The following is a 17,421-nucleotide window of genomic DNA, read 5'->3' as shown; positions in this document are numbered from 1 at the left end:
TTAGAAGTTGCCATTTCTGTGTGCTGTGAGGTGTGAATTGCCAGTCTGGCTTGAGAGTGACAGGGGCTGGCTTGTGTGGCTGGCTCCAGGAGCCAGGATGAGTCTGCCCGGTGGTGAATAGGGAGATCTGCATGTAGATGGGAGGGAGGGGTTGCACCTGGCACCTGAATAGGGCTGTGCCTTCCCTCCACAATGCTGGCTCCACCTCCTGTAGTGCGTCTGATGTCCCTGGCCTGTCCAGTGAATAGGGAGAGGGGCTGAGCAAAAAAAAGTGCTCCAGAACCAATTGCATCTGGTTCTCCCCTTGCCTGCACCTTTGAGACAAAGGATTTAGCTGTATATAAGGAGGGGCGGTGAGCCCATGAAGAGGTTGTTGTTTGTGGACTTGAATCTACCAGGGTTGTGCTGCTGCTGGGGCTCAGGGGAAGGCTTGCCTCCCTGGGCCCTGCCCTGCCCCTGGATGCCTGGAGGACATTTCTGCTGGGACCCCTTTCTGCTCCAGTTGCTCCTTATTCCTGGAACTCTTTTGCCTTTCTTCCCAACTCCCAGGACCTTTGGCAGCATGGGAGTGCTGTATTCTACTTAAAAAATGCCAGCCTGGTGAGCGCTTTATTTTCCCTAAGGGAGAGTGTTGTCTTCTCCTGGTAGCACTGAGCTGTGCACCGTTGCTGCATTATACCCGCTTATTGTATAATTCATTATCCCCAGTGCGCAGGTGCCCACCCTGCATCTTCGTTTGTACTTAATAATTAATGCGGGTGCCCACCCCGCTTATTTGAGTCTGGCGCGGGTGCCCACCCCGCTTCTAGAAGTTATTTTTGTTACTGATGGAGCCTACCCCTCCTTTTTCACCGCCGAAATTGCCGTCCACGGCCCGCCTGGTTGTGGTCCGGGCTGCCGGGCGGAAGGAGAAGTGACGCCGCAGTGTGACGTCGCAGGGCACCTGAGCAGAAGGGGAGAGCCCCGCAGTGGCGGCCAGAGAGAAGAGAGCCCCGGGTCCCAGGAGGGGGCCTGGCTGAAGCGGAGAAGCAGCGGCGAAGGCAGCAGATTGCAGCATGGGGCTCCCGTAATGGAGGAGAGAGCCCCGCGTCGTGCTGCACGAGGCCGACCCAGAGCCTGCCCGAGTCAGTGAGTGAGGGCGGGGGCGGGAGACCTAGCCGGTACTTCTCTTCAGGGAAGCCCTGCTTAACAGAGGGCTGCCCCAACCGTATTGGCATATTGTTACAGAGCCTGTGTTGTCCCCCATGCTTTATCGCTTAGGGGAGGCATACCTGATATCTAGAGCCTGGAGGGATCCAACGTTTGATTCAGTGGTTTCCCCAAGCCTAAATGGCTCTAGCCTTTGGCCATATTTACTTGAAGGCCAAGTGAGGTCCTCATGGGTCCGTGCTACCCCAGTTTGGCAACCTTATTTCAGGAGCCAGAGTGCTCCCAGACACAGGTTTATCTTTAGAGCCTTGTGGCTCTAACATTTGGCGCAATTCGTTTTCAGGGCCTCTGAGAGCCCATGCCGCATTTTTCCTACCTCCCTGCTGCCCAGCAAGTAGTGGGCAGCTGCACTGTTTAGGTCCTTTTCATTTTAGGGGACATGTTTTTGAACCCAGGAGTGAGAGCACTCCTTCGCCCCATCTTTGCCTGCACAGCTGCGCAGCACTTAGTGCCAGCTGCAACGTTTAGACCTGCATTTGAGACTCCCAGCTGCCCAGCAAGTAGTGGGCATCTGCCACGTTTAGATTTGCGCCAAGTGCGCCCCCTTGACTATTGCTGCATTGGCAGCGCGCCCTGACTTTGGACAGAGGGCATTTGGGCCCCTTAGAGAGGGCCAATTGGCCCAGGGGACTATTAGGTTTATAGGGCGTAAAGCCCTAGTGTGAGTTATACAGGTGCTAGGAAATGTGATGTTTATAGTATGTGTTATGCACCTTAATTTAGGCTTATAGATGTGCGTTTAATGCTAGTTAGGTTGTACCTACTGACTTAGAATTTATTGTTATTCTCCACTGTGGTCTACGTTTGATTTAGTCCCTATTTCAGGTTATATTATTACGTTTATTTTCTAATGCAAGGTATGTCTAGGAGATTGTGGCCTACTATATTCAGAGTTATGAGGTTGGCACAGAATAGAGTTCTCACCTTATGTGATACTGTGCCTGTTAGGAGTTATGTTACAGGTTGGCGCTGAGTATTGAGTCTGCCAGTGATTACTGGTTGTGTTCTGAGATTATGATATGTTCTTATCTTTACTATTCTTTACAAAGTGCTAATTCTGACAGTGGCCCACTTGGCCCTGTCGTGTGTAAATAATCCCCTGTAAATATTGCCTGTGCCAGTTGGCACAGTGTATATTGTGTGATTACCATCTAATGTGCTTTATGATAATACAAAGGCTATTTTCATATATAACCTTGTGTGAAGTTCCTTTTGTGGGGTGCCTAGTATGTTGTTACTGTGTGTGTTGTGCAAATGCTTTACACATCGCCACCGGGATAAGCCAGACTGCTCGTGCCAAGCTACCAGGGGGGTGAGCAGGGGTTATCTTTGGCGTGTAACTCCCTTTCCCTGAGTAGAATGGGGGTCCCTGCCTGGCTTTGGAGCAAGCCTTAGCCACCCAGAGATTCCCATTTCTAACACTATACATCAACACACCATGCTTTAATGGCTTTAATGTCAATACATTTATGTTTTTAATGCTATTGTTTGTAACAACACTGCAAATGGGCACATTGCAAAATCTTAAATTCCTTTTGTGTCTTTGGGGGGTGGACAAGTACATGACACATGTGCCCAGAGTCCCTTTTTTTGTGGGAATTGTATCTTTGACCAGTCTTGGTTTTGCAAAGAGTAGCCTGATGTTCTGAACTTGTACTAACCAGTTTCATGAGCACTTCATTAGAAATAGTGGTGTAATTTGAACCATATACATAATATCATTGTGTGACAATATAATGCATTTGAGTGATACTTTACTGCAAGAAGAACAAATCCCTTATGTCTATGTTATTATATAAATGGTTGACATTACCCTTTATTTCCAAATTTAATTCTCATAAAACTAATTGTTGTCCAGTTTCAAATGCAGAATTTTCCACTTCTTTTTCTCAGCTTGGCTTTACACGATCCTGATTGTCTGCCATTTTAGCCCCGCCCCATTGATTAACATGTTAGCCCTGCCCCTTCGTTTGCCCCATTAGGCCTCCGAAGTTAAGACCTACTTGCGCCCCTGCTGGAAGGCCAGTTCCATCTTACCCCACCAGCTTCAATTCTCTCTCGTGCTTTCCATGAGCCCTTACATTCTACACTGAATGTTCCATGACATACAACTACCTTCTTATAAAGAAGAGCTAGAGAAGAATGTCAGCAAAGGCAAAGATGTATTAGAGGAGAGACAGATGGGACATACCAACACAATGAGGAAGATTTCCCCTTTTGATAAAACCACAAATAAAGATCTACCATATGCATTCATGACTTGATAAGTCAGTTCAAAAGGTAAAGGAGCTCCCAAAAAATTATCGTTGATCTAACCACAGAAAGACTCTTAACGTAGAATTACCCAGCAACTCTACCCCATTTGTGGTCAATTACGATCAAACACTATTACAAAGGAGATCACATCACACTCCTACATCAGCTGGGTAACCTCACAATGACATTTTGCTCTACTGCATCTTTCACGAGGCCTGTTCAAACACTAGGAAAGCAATACCAATCTCTACATACACCTGCAGCCAATAAAGAGATGGGATGCCCAGGTGCGGGCATCACTTTGAAAAAAGAAAAGCTATTTAATAGCAGTTTAAATCCTTACGCAATAAAAACTTAAGCAAATAATGAGAAACCCCAAAATATTATCACAGAAGACTGCGAAGTCGTCAGCAAATCTATTGGTTGTGATCGCTAAATTGTTCACGATCACTGCACCTTCCACATACTACCTCACAAAAAATTGCATGGATTATAATACCAAATCATAGCAAATAGCAGTACAGTGTTATCCTTTGAGATTTCAGCATCATGGACAGATCACAGTCTATATAGAGTGCTGAAATAATTTGAAACGAAAATCCTTGGTGGTGCCATCTGGTAACTCTAACTTTGTAGGTGCCAAAAGGGATTCAGTATAGCCCCTCCTACTGAAATTATTGATTCCTTGTGGTTACTCCATAAGCATAGCTCCAATTTACAGGACCCCTGTGATATTGACATGGTGGTAGTCCACTGTGGATAACATACCCTAACCTAACATAACATAGACACAACGCATGCCGTAATAGTTTACAATCTCATAGCAAGACATAATGCTAATATTCTAGACCTGGTGGCGAGAACCCCTCTTGCCAAGGGTGTCCTTTGGTATTTAAGCCCTTAACTGAGATATATTTACAGTGGAGTGGGGAGGACCCTGGCCTTTTCACAATTGTTGCAGACTATGTTTTTCAAAGCTCCTTCGCTGCACTAATCCTCCCTTGATAGTTAATCGTTGGGACTATTGTACAAATTTTAGAGGCCTGTATCTAAAAATTAGCCGACCGCCATTAGTTCTTTTTTCCAATGCCCCAGGTGTACTGGATGACTGCAAGTTCCTACCTCAAAATGGGCCAGTTATGATATAAACATTTTAATGTCTCTAGGTTCCAGGAATCTAGGTAAATCAGTTAGTAATGATGAAGTCTACCATAGAAACTTTAAGGTTTAATATTTCGGAAATCATCACTCATGGTTGAAAAATGCTTCTTCCCAAACGCCTGAGATTCTTTTCAGAACTTATTTGACAAGATTCAAGCAAAAATGGATTAAGAGCGTGAAATGGGGACATACAGTCCCATCACATGGTCCAGTGTCATTACTGTCCAGAACTTCAAGGAAATGTAGACGTCTCTGGACACCCTTGCAGCCCACCAGCAGGAACTTGGTCCCAGACCAGCCAACTTTCAAGAATAGAGACCAGTTGTGAGTCTCTGTCACAAGATTGGAGATTCTCTTGAGGCAAAATTAAAGTTCTTGCATTGAAAGTCCACCAAACAGGGTCAATGCTCAACAGTTGGCCTACCTGGAGTTTCTTGTCATCGTAGTCAATGAGATTCTCTTTCGGACAGCTGGATAGGATCTTCCACTGTTTCTTGTGTCTTTTCCCGGCAATGCCCAAGGACTCTCGCTGGCTCCTCATGCCGGAGGCGTTTCTGTTTCTCTAGTTAGCTCCTTAGCAGGTAGGTTGGTGGAGATTAGTTTCCATGTTGATCCTAGGTGAAAGAAGACATGCCATTGATTTGTTGTATGTTGCAAGAAGCATCAATCAAAATAAACTTTCCACAGGGCATGTAGAGGTCCCATGTTTTGAGACGTTTTGGCTGAAGAGGTATATTATTATCGAAATTTGGTGTGCTGAACAGTGGTTCACCTCCAAACAGACTGTGCTTTATCCAAACGTGCTTGAAATGGTCAATTGGGGCGAGGACTGGATTTGTAGGCTTTTTGATTTGCTGGCTGTGCCAGAACTAGTTTCAGCTGGGGTGGATGTGGATTCCGGCCAGAACACCCTTTTCTTGAGGCAGGCCACGCAGCAAGGTGCATGAAACAAAGAAGTCCTTCCTGGAATGTGAATATGGTCAAATACAGGAGTAAACATGTCCCCAAAAACCATGGCAATAAATGCAACAAAGGGTATGGCTGTGGCTGATGAGGGCGAGGACACAATCTCATGCATCCATTCCTAGTACCTTGGCCTCATTCATGCATAGTTTTGTCGCATATGCACACAAAGCACACAAGGTGTAGGGAAAATGTCCTAGAAGCACTAACCCTGTATAATCGACACTAAAGTAAGACTGTTCTCCAGCGAGCCCACATTCTACTGCCACCAGAAATCCCATGCCGTAGCCCAGCAGGAAGCTTACTCACTGGTGGTTCAGCGAAGAACAGACACTGTTGCTCTGTGATTAGGCAGACTTCCGCCCGGCCTCGTCACAGAGCACAGCGCTGTCACTTGGGCGGCCAGGTCACGTGATCAGGGCCAAGGCAGAGTTGCCACTGATGCTTCGTCCGCCCTGTGAATAGAGCCTTTACTTATCAAGAGGTACAGGCGGCGGTGCCAGGCCCTCGTGATGCAGCTTCCCCCCTCATCCCTCTCCGGAGGGACAAGCAGCTCTCGACTTGCGGGGAGTAGGCGCAAGACTGAGCAGGAGAAAGGGCACTGCAGGGTAGGTAGAGAGGATGCAAGAGCAAAAGAGATAAAGTAAGGGAAAGAGGGAGCAGTTAAAGAATAGATAGAGGAAGAGAAGGGGACAGGCAGATCAGAAGAGAGGAGTGATGATAATGCTGTGGACAGAGAGCGGGAGGGAGAGAAACTGAAGGTGATGTTACTGGAAGGTGGCTGGACTAAACACAAGAGCGAGCGCAGGGATGCAGACAAGAGCCAACAGATAAATCCCAGTCAGCCACTGACTGCCCCCTATGTGGAGAGCCTGTGGCGGTTCACGGAGTCCAAACTAGCCCATCGGTCTCCGGAGCAGGACTGGTGCACAGACAGTGGGCAAAGCAAAATCGAATTGATACGTATCTGCAGCGGTTGGCAGTAAGAGTAGCTGCAGTGGTTGGCAGCGAGAGTCGGTGCAGAGGTTGGCATTGTGAGTAGCTGCAGTGGCTAGTAGCGTGAGTAGCTGCAGCGGTTGGCAGTATGAATAGCTTTAGTGGTTGGCAGTGTGAGTAGCTGCAGTGGTTAGTAGCGTGAGCAGCTGGCAGTGATTGGCAGAGTGAGTAGCAACAGGAATTGGTAGCCTGAGTAGCTGCAATGTCTGGCAGTGTGAGTAGCTGCAGTGGTTAGTAGGGTGAGTAGCTGGCAGTGATTGGCAGTGTGAGTAGCTTTAGTGGTTGGCAGTGTGAGTAGCTGCATTGTCTGGCAATGTGAGTAGCTGAAGTGGTTAGTAGCGTGAGTAGCTGCCAGTGATTGGCAGTGTGAGTAGCAGCAGGGGTTAGTAGCCTGAGTAGCTGCAGTGGTTGGCAGTGTGAGTAGGTGCAGTGGTTGGTAGCGTGAGTAGGTGCAGTGGGTGGCAATGTGAGTAGCTGCACTGGTTGGTAGCGTGAGTAGCTGACACCGATGGCCACTATAAGGAGATGACATTTGTGGGTAGCGTGAGAAGCTGGGACTTGTCTGAAGGAGAAGATTGTAGTGTGGATAATAACCATATTGATGGGCAGTGTCTATCTCAAAATATTACCCTTTAGTAGTAGGGGAAGCTAGTTCTGTGGGACTGTGTCAGGAGTGGCCCTGCTGGACAGCGTTAAAAGCAGGCTTGGAGAGAGGACCACCACAACAGGTGCTGAGTAAGTCAAGTCATTGTTGACTATTGCGCTCTGCCCAAGCCATCTTGTTAGCCTTGGGAGTATGGATGTCCTCATTTGTCACACTTTGAGTTCGAGTTATATAGAGGCTGGTGATTTCTGTAATTGCGTTTGCCAAGTTTGCTGCGCTTCAAGGATAGAGGTTGAATGTCTCCTGACAAGTTCGGCTCGCAATTTTGGTTACTTTGGGTTTGGTGATTACATTATCCTTTAACTTGCGGTCAGAGAAAATAGATAAGCTGTTTGGATAGAGCAGTGAATGATCTGGGACACTTAGCAGGAAGCCAGCAGACATGAAACACATAGATCGTCATCCGGAAGAGGAAGGCAGAGGTGTTGGTTGTGTTTAGTCAAATGCGCAGGTAGGAAGAGAGCTCCGTGGGTCAAGACATGCAGAGCAAGGATTTGGGGGTAACCAGCAGGGGTTTGCTTCCTGGGTTGGTGAAGTTGATGATCTGGGCCAAGATGTGCTGCTCAGCACCGTGCATAATCTAAAGGCACAATTTTGTATACTAGCACATGCCGTGCATAATCTGTATGTCACCGTTTTTTATACTAGCACACTCTTATGCACAGTTACTTTTGGGTTTTGACTCCGCTACTCCTGCACAACATCACATATATGGTACATTCAGGACACATGTTATACGTTCTACCGACACTGATGAGAGGTAACCACACATCTGCAGTGATGCCAATCTTTGCGGGCAAGAGGGGCGAGTAGGGATTGCAACATGACACCGCCAGCAGGGAGTGCTGGCAGGCAGCAAAGAGTTGGTGAGCAAATAGATCTGGCAGGTCCCGTAGGGGTGCCTGCCACCTGGCCACTGCAGGTTGTTTATGTGGGTCACTAAGGACCAAGGAGGGGTCATGGCAAAGTAAACCTGGGCTGTGCCACATGCGGGGTGGTACCTACATCATTTCACAGGATCGTCCCCTGTTTGGTCTATCTAAGGCTATAGTACAGCATCGGTGCTATATTGGACCATCATTAACACCAACAACTGTCACATTGGTAGCAGGAAAACTTTTGTTTAATTTCACCCGGAACTGGGGCAGGCAATGTCAGTGAACTTTGCGGCCAGAAATGGAATAGGTCAAGACGTATCAATGATTGCACAATGCGCACTCAGCAGTAAAGCAGTTAAGTTCAGCAGAATCCGGTTATACCATCGGTATAAACGGAAGGGTGATCTACACGCAAATAGGCACTTTCTGTCAGCTGGGGCAGGAGTTGCCATTCCCAAGAGGGTGCGGTTTGCCCGATAGGCTGATTGGGAGGGGATGGAGCACTATACGGACAACTACCAGACTACTTTTGAAGTCATAGTTAAAGGGGTGCAGGTACATTACTCATAAGTTTTCTCCACGTCCCCTGAGCATAGGGATTGCATGCTATCAGTTGCTTCAGTTATGCACATTTTCCTTGGGAGTTGTCAGTTACCATTGGGACTGCAATTTTATGATCAGGTGGTTGGCAAGCCTTTTAGATGTGGGTTTGTAGCCCAGGCATGTCAAAGTAAGGGTTAAGGGGCCATAAGCCGGCCATGGGATTCAAGTTCACAGGCCTGTTTAGCGGCAGAACTGATAGGACTTGTGTTCAACCTCCTGGTCACAGGTTGAGATCCTGGTAGGTCCACTCAGCATTTCATCCTTCTGAGGTCGATAAATCGAGTACCATGGAGTTGAGTGAGAATAAACACATGTGAAGTATCCCGCCCTATAGCCTTAGCTGGCAGCCATGCAGATTGTGGAAGTTGTCATCCACCAAGTGTGCTACAGTCCAAAGATTGGGTAAACTCTTGGTTAAAGCACAAATGCGCTACTTAGTATTAAAAACATTTCCCAAGAATACTAGCAGAAGTTGGGGAAGGCAAGGCGTCACCTAGGGTGGTGACTGGCTTATTTCGATGGACATGCTCCAACAAGTTCTATACACTGAGGTGTGAGTTGAGCATCAAACTGGGGACCGGTGAAATAGGGTGGTCTTAAATAACCCCCCGACAGCTGTGGCAGGGGGCGCGTTCAGGGGAATCCATGGAGACCTCGCGCAGAAGCATGAACAGCGCCATGCATATATTCCCTGAGAAGAGGGGTTTGGTTTTATCTTGTATGGGTTACTGCATGCCAAGCCCACAGGGTGTTTAGATGCAGAAGGGATACACCTGTCTAAAGGGGGAATGGACCTAATCTTGCTTGATCTGGGGAAGGCCTTGGAATTAGCAGGGGGTAGGTAACTAGGTCTATCTTGGTGAGGGGCCCTGGGGTGACGGTGGCCACACCCAGTGCTGTGGCAGAGTTACAGGGCGATCTAGAGGCTGCAAGGTACAGTAAGGGTACCCTCTGCAGGAGCACAGTAAGGGTGCAAAAGCCAAAAATCCCCAGGGAGGTCCTCACGTTGGACCCTGGAGGAGCGACGGCGGTTGTGGACCTGACCAACCGGGGGTTGCCTGAAACTCTCTGCCCCCCTGAGCTGGGAGGGACAGGAGTAAGGGGTGGACTGGCGGTCCACCGGTGGGAGGGGCTATACCCTCCCCTAAAATCGACAAACACCGGTTGGCGAGGGCCACCGGGTTGGTTGGCTCATCAGGTGGGCAGGTGGCGAGGGCTGCCTGCCCTGGTATCGCTCGTAAGATAACCCACCATGTTGGCATATTTGTTATGCAAATAAACCTGCAGCAATTTTCTCCACTAAAAAATGTGTTGTGTCTGATTATTTCTCTGAAGTATTGTTGTGGGAGGGATGGGGAGTGTGCCGATATTGGCACTATGCAGGGCTGCCCCGGGCCCACGCAGGGGGCCCTCCTAAGAGGGCGGCCCCACTTAGTGCCACAGGATGGCACACGGCATGTCAAGTCAACCTTCCAGTGTTTGGGACCCTCGAGGGTCCCACAGGCATGCGTCACTTCCGGGCAGGAGAGGGCGGGGGGGAGAGGTACTTATACCTCTCCCGCCCACGGAGCTCCCTCTTTCTCTTGCTGCCCTGACGCTGTTTCCCTCCCCACCGCGTACCCAGCGTACAGGCAGGGGGGGGTGTGTATTACTAACTTATTATTTTATGTTGCAGGCGGAGTTACAGGGCGATCCAGAGGCTGTAACGTAAAGTAAGGACACCCTCTGCAGGAGCACAGTAAGGGTGCGAAAGCCAAAAATCCCTAGGGAGGTCCTTACGTTGGACCCTGGAGGAGCGACGGCGCCCCGTTAGTCCTTCAGGCGGATGTGGACCTGAGCAACCGGGGGTTGCTTGTAACTCTCCGCCCCCCTGAGCTCGGAGGGGCGTGAATAAGGGGTGGACTGGCGGTCTGCCGGTGGGAGGGGCTATACCCTCCCCCAAATTGACAAACACCGGTTGGCGAGGGCCACCGGGTAGGTTGGCTCATCAGGTGGGCAGGTGGCGAGGGGCTGCCTGCCCTGGGATTGCCCATAAGATAACCCACCATGTTGGCATATTTGTTATGCAAATAAACCTGCAGCAATTTTCTGATTATTTCTCTGAAGTATGTTGTGGGAGGGATGGTGAGTGTGCCGATATTGGCACTATGAGTGGTTCAGTCTTACTTAACCTAGCCAGTATTCACAGCAACAGTTGTTTGCAGGTTAGGAGTTGCATGTGCTCAGGTTGTCCCTGTTGATTTCATCTTGTGGCTGGTACTTATGTGTGTGCTGCTGCGCAGAACGTCTATTTCCAGCTAGAGTTGAAGATGCTGAGATGACATCACAGGAATGGTGAAAGGTAGGTGAAACAGATGACTACTCAAAGGAGAAGAGACTGGTGTCTTGAGTTGACTTGAGAAGGGGCAGCGACCAGGTGCAGCACGCCCATGCAGTGCACCCAGATAGGAGACTTCACGCAGACATCCCTGCAGTAATCACATTCTGAGAGTTACCCGGGCATCTCTGAGCCAGGTCCTGATAGCGGTCCCAGAGAACCCGAGAACACATCTCTCTTCCTTTGCGGCATTGAATCGATGAGCTGGGGATCCTGAGGAAACTATATTACACGTTATTGTAAGGATTCCACAGAAGAAGCATTGATGAGTCGTACTCCAGTTTGACTTGATAAGTTGAGAAGAGGAAATTCAGGTGAGACTGCTGAAAATGATTGAGGGCAACAGAGGAATGGTCTATGTTTTGGAAAGAGACTCTGACAGAAATAAAGAAAAATCCGAGCAGGGAATTCGTTTCATAGATACCAGTTACCAGAGAGGCAGAAGGTAGTCACTGCACAAAAGGGACGGATATTATTTAAAGTAAAGTAGCGAAATTCAATCCATATGATGCAAAATATATTCAAAGAAGAAATAATGCGTGTTCTATAGTCTAAAACCAGATTCATAATATAATATGTACTTCATCAATAAGTGGAATGTTAGCCCTAGTGAGCTAGATTTTCCTGTGTTTGTGGGGTTGGTGGAAGGCAATGAAGAAGCTCCTGTGTATTAGATCATGCACCAGGAAAAAAGCTATTGTAGCGGGACAGGGCCCTGATCATGGAGGGCCCTAAACACTATGCATAACGCTTTAAAACAGATCCGCTGATGGACAGGTAGCCAGTGGAGATCCTTAAGCGCCTGGGATGAAGAGGCCGGGCGCGGTCGAGAAAGGGCCAGTTTAGCGGCCATATTCTGGATCCGCTGCAGTTTTCCAATCAGAGTGCCAGGGGCACCCAGAAGTAGTGCGTTACAGTAGTCAAGCCTACTGATGATAATACTACACACTACCTCTGGTCTGGCTTGAGTCGGAAGCATAGAGAGAATTTTGCGCAGTATGCGGAGCAGCCACATGCAAGTGGCAACAGTTTTATTTACAAAAACATTCAGTTGCAGATTAGGTCCGAACGTAACGCCCAAATTACGGGCGGAGTCTGCTGCCGCAACTGTGCCCTGGAAAGCAGTAGGCCAAAAATCCGCTGGCAGAGGCCGTGGAATGCGATCCAAGGAGCAGTGCAACACCTCAGTTTTTGAGCCATTGAACTGAAGGGAGTTGGTACACAGCCAATTTGCAGTGGCTGTCATGCAGCGATGAAAAGTCTCCTGAGACACAGCCTCTTTACCTTTCAATCAAAAAATAAGCTGCGTGTCATCGGCGTAGTTAATAACCGAGATACCAAATGACTTAATCAGCTTAACTAAGGGGCGGAGGTAGAGATTGAATAGAATGGGACTGATGGCCGACCCCTGAGGTACCCCTTGCCCCACTCTTTTAATGCCAGATCTAAAAGGCTGTAGAGCCACTACTTGGTGTCAATCCCGAAGATAGGAGACCAGCCAGTCTCTGGCCGGGCCCATCACCCCGGCTTCCTCCAATCTGCTGATGAGAATATCGTGGCTGACAGTGTCGAACGTGGCCGACATATCAAGCAGCACTAAGAAAGCTGCATGACCTAAGTCGACCCATGAGCGACGATCGTCCAGGACAACCACATGGTCCCCATGGACCCCACATCCACCCTGCACAGTGTATGCTCCACGTCAGCTATCACACCCATCCAGACTTACTGGATCACGGGTTACTCCCACACCATATGCAAGAACCCAGCACTTTGATATTTATAATAGGACTATGTCTGAGAGTATTTATTACCCATCGTTTCAGGACTGCAAAAAGCTGAATGTAGTGCGATGTATGAAAGTTTATGAGCAAAGAATATTAGAATTTAGGCCTGATGGGGAATAACTGTTGTTGATCTCCAATGCGGTTTCGATGGCTGCGATATGAAGGCGGGTGTAATCAGCATGTTAGAAGCTGGAGTAGATTTATTGAAGTTTGGAGCACACTCTTCAGGGGTGCTATGGCTAGTAAAGTTTATTTGGACAGGTGGAACTCTGAGATTCTAAAGGTAGCAGACTGGTCAAATTCTAATGTTTTTGCTAAATTCTGTCGGAGACCTAAGAGCATGTGAGCAGTGTTGCACTGGAACGTTTTAAACATGCATAATACCCTCAGCTGCGGTACAGAGAAAGCAATCCCCACTTTTGACTTCTGTTTAATTCATTGTTACACAGACCTATAAAGAAGAAGAATTATGGTGTTCTAGTCATCAGCAAGGCTTGCAACATATCCTAATAAAAGGCTCCTCTGTGGTTATATGTTGTTACCACGAATTCCGTTGCAACGCATGCCTTTTCCACGCATGCGTTACCACGGAATTCGTTTTCCCCTCATCTTCTTTGCCACGTCGTTCTTACGTCATAAAGAGGAAGCGGAAGTTTATTCCGCTTCCTCTTTTCGGCCCGGCAGGATCGTTTTTTTATGGGGGGGGAGACCCCCCCAACCCCCCTTTTTAATCCTTCGGTTTTTTTTTTCGTGGTAAATACGATCGTTGAAGGCATACGCGTTGGAAAGACGTTTACGTGGTAAGTGCCTCGTTGTAAACGTTACGCGTAGTACTGCCTTCGTTCTTAATGATGTTTCCCAAAGAAGAAGAATTATGGTGTTCTAGTCATCAGCAAGGCTTGCAACATATCCTAATAAAAGGCTCCTCTGTTCTTTAGGTATAAAGAGCCACGTTTCTCCATTATGTTGTTTTAAGGCAGAGCATAATTTTTACTATAGAAAAAGCGAAGTTTGATATTTACTGAGAGTTTAGTTTATCAACCAAGCCAGTAAACAATGCATTACCTCAAATAATGTTAAAATTATACAGGTCAAATTAGTCCTCCCCTAAAGAGGAGCTATGGAAGCTCTCTTAACTCTTGGGGTATGCTTTAATTTTTAAATGGTCTCCTGAGTGTCTTTTATAGTCCATTCCCTTTGTACCATCTTATTTTATTTATATACGTTTATGAAAGTTCAATTTCAAGGCCTCAATAGCCAGAAGACCAAATCTGAAAAAGTATCACTTGCTGTACAAGTTGACTTCAATGAGGTTAGCAGATAGAAACTTAACTACGCTCTTAATTGAGCTAGTAATTCATTGGTCAATTTAATTAGTTATACATAACTGTTGGACCTGCCCATTATTGGAGAGTTATCCCCAAACATTTTGCCTCCTTCCTCCCATTTGTTCTGTCCTGCTATTGCTGGTTTTAGGACGCTGAGCACTCTACTACTGCTGACCAGTGCTAAAGTGCAAGTTCTCCATTTGTAAAATGTGTTGGTGATTGGTTTATCCAAGATTGGCATATTTGATTTGCTAATAAATCCCTAGTAAAGTGCACCAGGTGTGCCCAGGGCCTGTAAATCAATTGCTACTAGTGGGCCTGCAGCACTGATTGTGCCACCCACATGAGTAGCCATCCAAACATGTCTCAGACTTGCTACTGCAGTGTCTGTGTGTGCAGTGTTAAACTATCAAAAAACGTACAAGTCCCAGTCACAAGAGTAGATGCCAAGCATCTGTTTAGTCAAGCTGAATTCACAACTATTAGGGCTCAGATAAAAACACTAGTGCCACAGTGGCAATGAAACATTATCAACAAAAAGCATACTGAAGAACATTTTTAAAATAAGTTTTAAAAGAAACAGGATTTTATTGAATACGGTACATTATAATGTATATCAAATTCATAAAAAACAATAACCTAAAAACACATATTAAAATTACATTTTCTTTTGTGGTAGTAACAAAATTTGAGAAGCAGTTGTTGACGCAGCGTTTCGGTTTTTTGAGAATAAAACACCTTCAGGACAATTCTCAAACAAAACTTTCAAGAGGTACAAGTAAGGATTCAAATTCTCAATTTCGATTCTTTGATCATCAGGTCCCAACTGTTTTTTAATGGGTACCGATCGTCACTTCTATAGCATTACCCTCAGGTCATCAATTTGAGGGTGCGTTGATGTACATCGGAGCCAACGTTATTAGAGATTACTGTCAGTTCAGACTCGGTTTGAAAAGTGGCAGTGGAGTATGATGCCGTAACCACGATCAGGTGTTTACCTATATCGAAGACATGTTATTCAGGGGTTGTCCTCCTGAAATGGGTCAGTATTTATGACAGTCAATAAAATGACGTTCGGACTCTCTGCTCTGTATGTACCAGTTTGTTCTTGTTAAAGATTTAATCATTACAAATAACAAACTGGTACATATGGAGCAGGGAGGCGATCGTGGTTACGGCATCATACTCCCCTGCCACTTTTTAAACCGTGGCTGTGGATTCGCCACAGCGCCTGCTTTGCACCAGTAAAATGGACAGCACCTGCACCGACGCAGCGTGTCTGGATTTTTGATACCTCATTGCTTATGCTAATTCTACGACTCGACGCATTAGAAGGGACCGAGGCCGCATGACTGGAAACCGACCCATCACCTTCCCTTCCATGCCAGTAAGGAACTGACGCATCACCTCCCCTGCCAGTAAGGAACAGACGCATCACCTCCCCCGTGTAGTAAAGAACAGACACATCGTTTTGCTTTTCCAGTGCCTGACATCTCCAGCACCTTGCACAGTCTGATTTTTGATGCAACTAAGGTACCTTGTGCTAAAACATCCATTGATTTCTATGTGCTAAACTTGGTGATATTTTAAAAGTGATATTTTAACTTGTGTATGTTGGATTTTTGCTGTTTTGGTCTTGTTTTATTTAGATAAATATTGGCTATTTTAGTTTTTAAGCTGGCGTAGACTCCTTTTTTAGTATTTTCACTGTCACTTTGTGTGTGTACAAATACTTTGCCCATTGCCTCTGAGATAAGCCTGACTGCTCATGCCAAGCTACCAAGGGGGTGAGCAGGGGTTCTCTTAGCCTCATTGATAAGCTGAAAATCTCTCTATCTGCTGTATTTGTAATTTTCAGTATTTCGGAAGCAGGAACAGAGGTGAAAGGATATGCAGTCATTGGCATAGTTTGGTTGAAATAGTATTAGGGAGGGTGGTTTAACTTTTGTGAGAAGCCTGGGCAAGGAGCAGTTTGATGCAAACATCTAATGGTGTTGAAGGTTTGTTTGGAAATTTGGCTTATTAGTGACATGAGCAGTAAAATTGTAGACCTTGATCACCCTTAAATTGTTACCCAAGTTGATTTATTTGGTGGAGGGCCTAATTCTAGCCATCTAATGTTTGAGGTGAGATCAGGCGGTGAGCTAAGATCTACATTCAAAATCTGGAACTCCATACCAGTTCACATCAGGACCAACCCCTCATACATAAACTTCAAAAGACAGCTCAAAGACCTCTTCCTCAACAGAGCACACCCGAAGTGAGAGATGACGCACAATATAACAGAGCCCCTTCAACAAAGGAAACCTTCTAAGAGCAGAACCTAGACTCTTCAACAAGAAGACTTTCCTTCGCCTCTTCCCCTTCTCTTTTAGCCTCGTTCTCAAGACTGCTGGAACAAGATTTGTCACAAGACAATGCTGTCCATCGTAACACTGTATAAATATTTACTTAACAATATATGTTGTAAAGCACTCTGATACCTCCGGGTCTAGCTAGCGCTATATATAACTCTTGAATAAATAAATAAATGCTTCAAAATAAAAATATAACCAGTACACAATAAAAACCCCATTGCAAGATGATGCTCAGTTATTGGCTCCAGGTTCGTTGGGTTTTTGGTGAACCGACAAGTCCTATATATACACCCACAACCAGAAGGGCCCAGCAAATGTAACTGTATATTGCTTTTAAAAATCTGCCATATTTAGAAGAAGTTACAGGTGAAAACGTTGGCACAAATGGCTGTTTATTTTACTCATTTTCAATTTTTCCTAGTTCAACTGTTAGTTTCTATAAAAAAAACTTGAAGGATCTACACAAATGTACCTTTGCTGAATTCAGAATGTTGTCAACTTTTCAGAAATATATAGCTTTCCAGGATCTATTATTATTTTCATACCTATTTCTACCACTAACTGGAAGGAGGTTGAAAGCACCAAAAATAGCAAAATAGGCTTTGGCCCAGTAAAATGCCAAAACTGTAAAAAAATTTGGTTTTGTGACAAAACTATGTCCGTTCCTGAAAGCTGGGCAGATGTTGATTTCAGCACCACAAACCCTTTGTTGATACAATTTGCAGGGGAAAAAAACAGACAATTTGATCTGCAGCACCTTTTTCCCATTTTCCCCCCCAAAAAACAAAATGTAGCTGTATTTTGGCTAATTTCTGGGTCCCCTTCAGTGGAGTCAAGAAACC

Source organism: Lissotriton vulgaris, chromosome 7 (assembly GCF_964263255.1).
Source record: "Lissotriton vulgaris chromosome 7, aLisVul1.2, whole genome shotgun sequence".
Classification (NCBI taxonomy): domain Eukaryota; kingdom Metazoa; phylum Chordata; class Amphibia; order Caudata; family Salamandridae; genus Lissotriton; species Lissotriton vulgaris.
Note: the sequence above shows the minus strand (reverse complement) of the source record.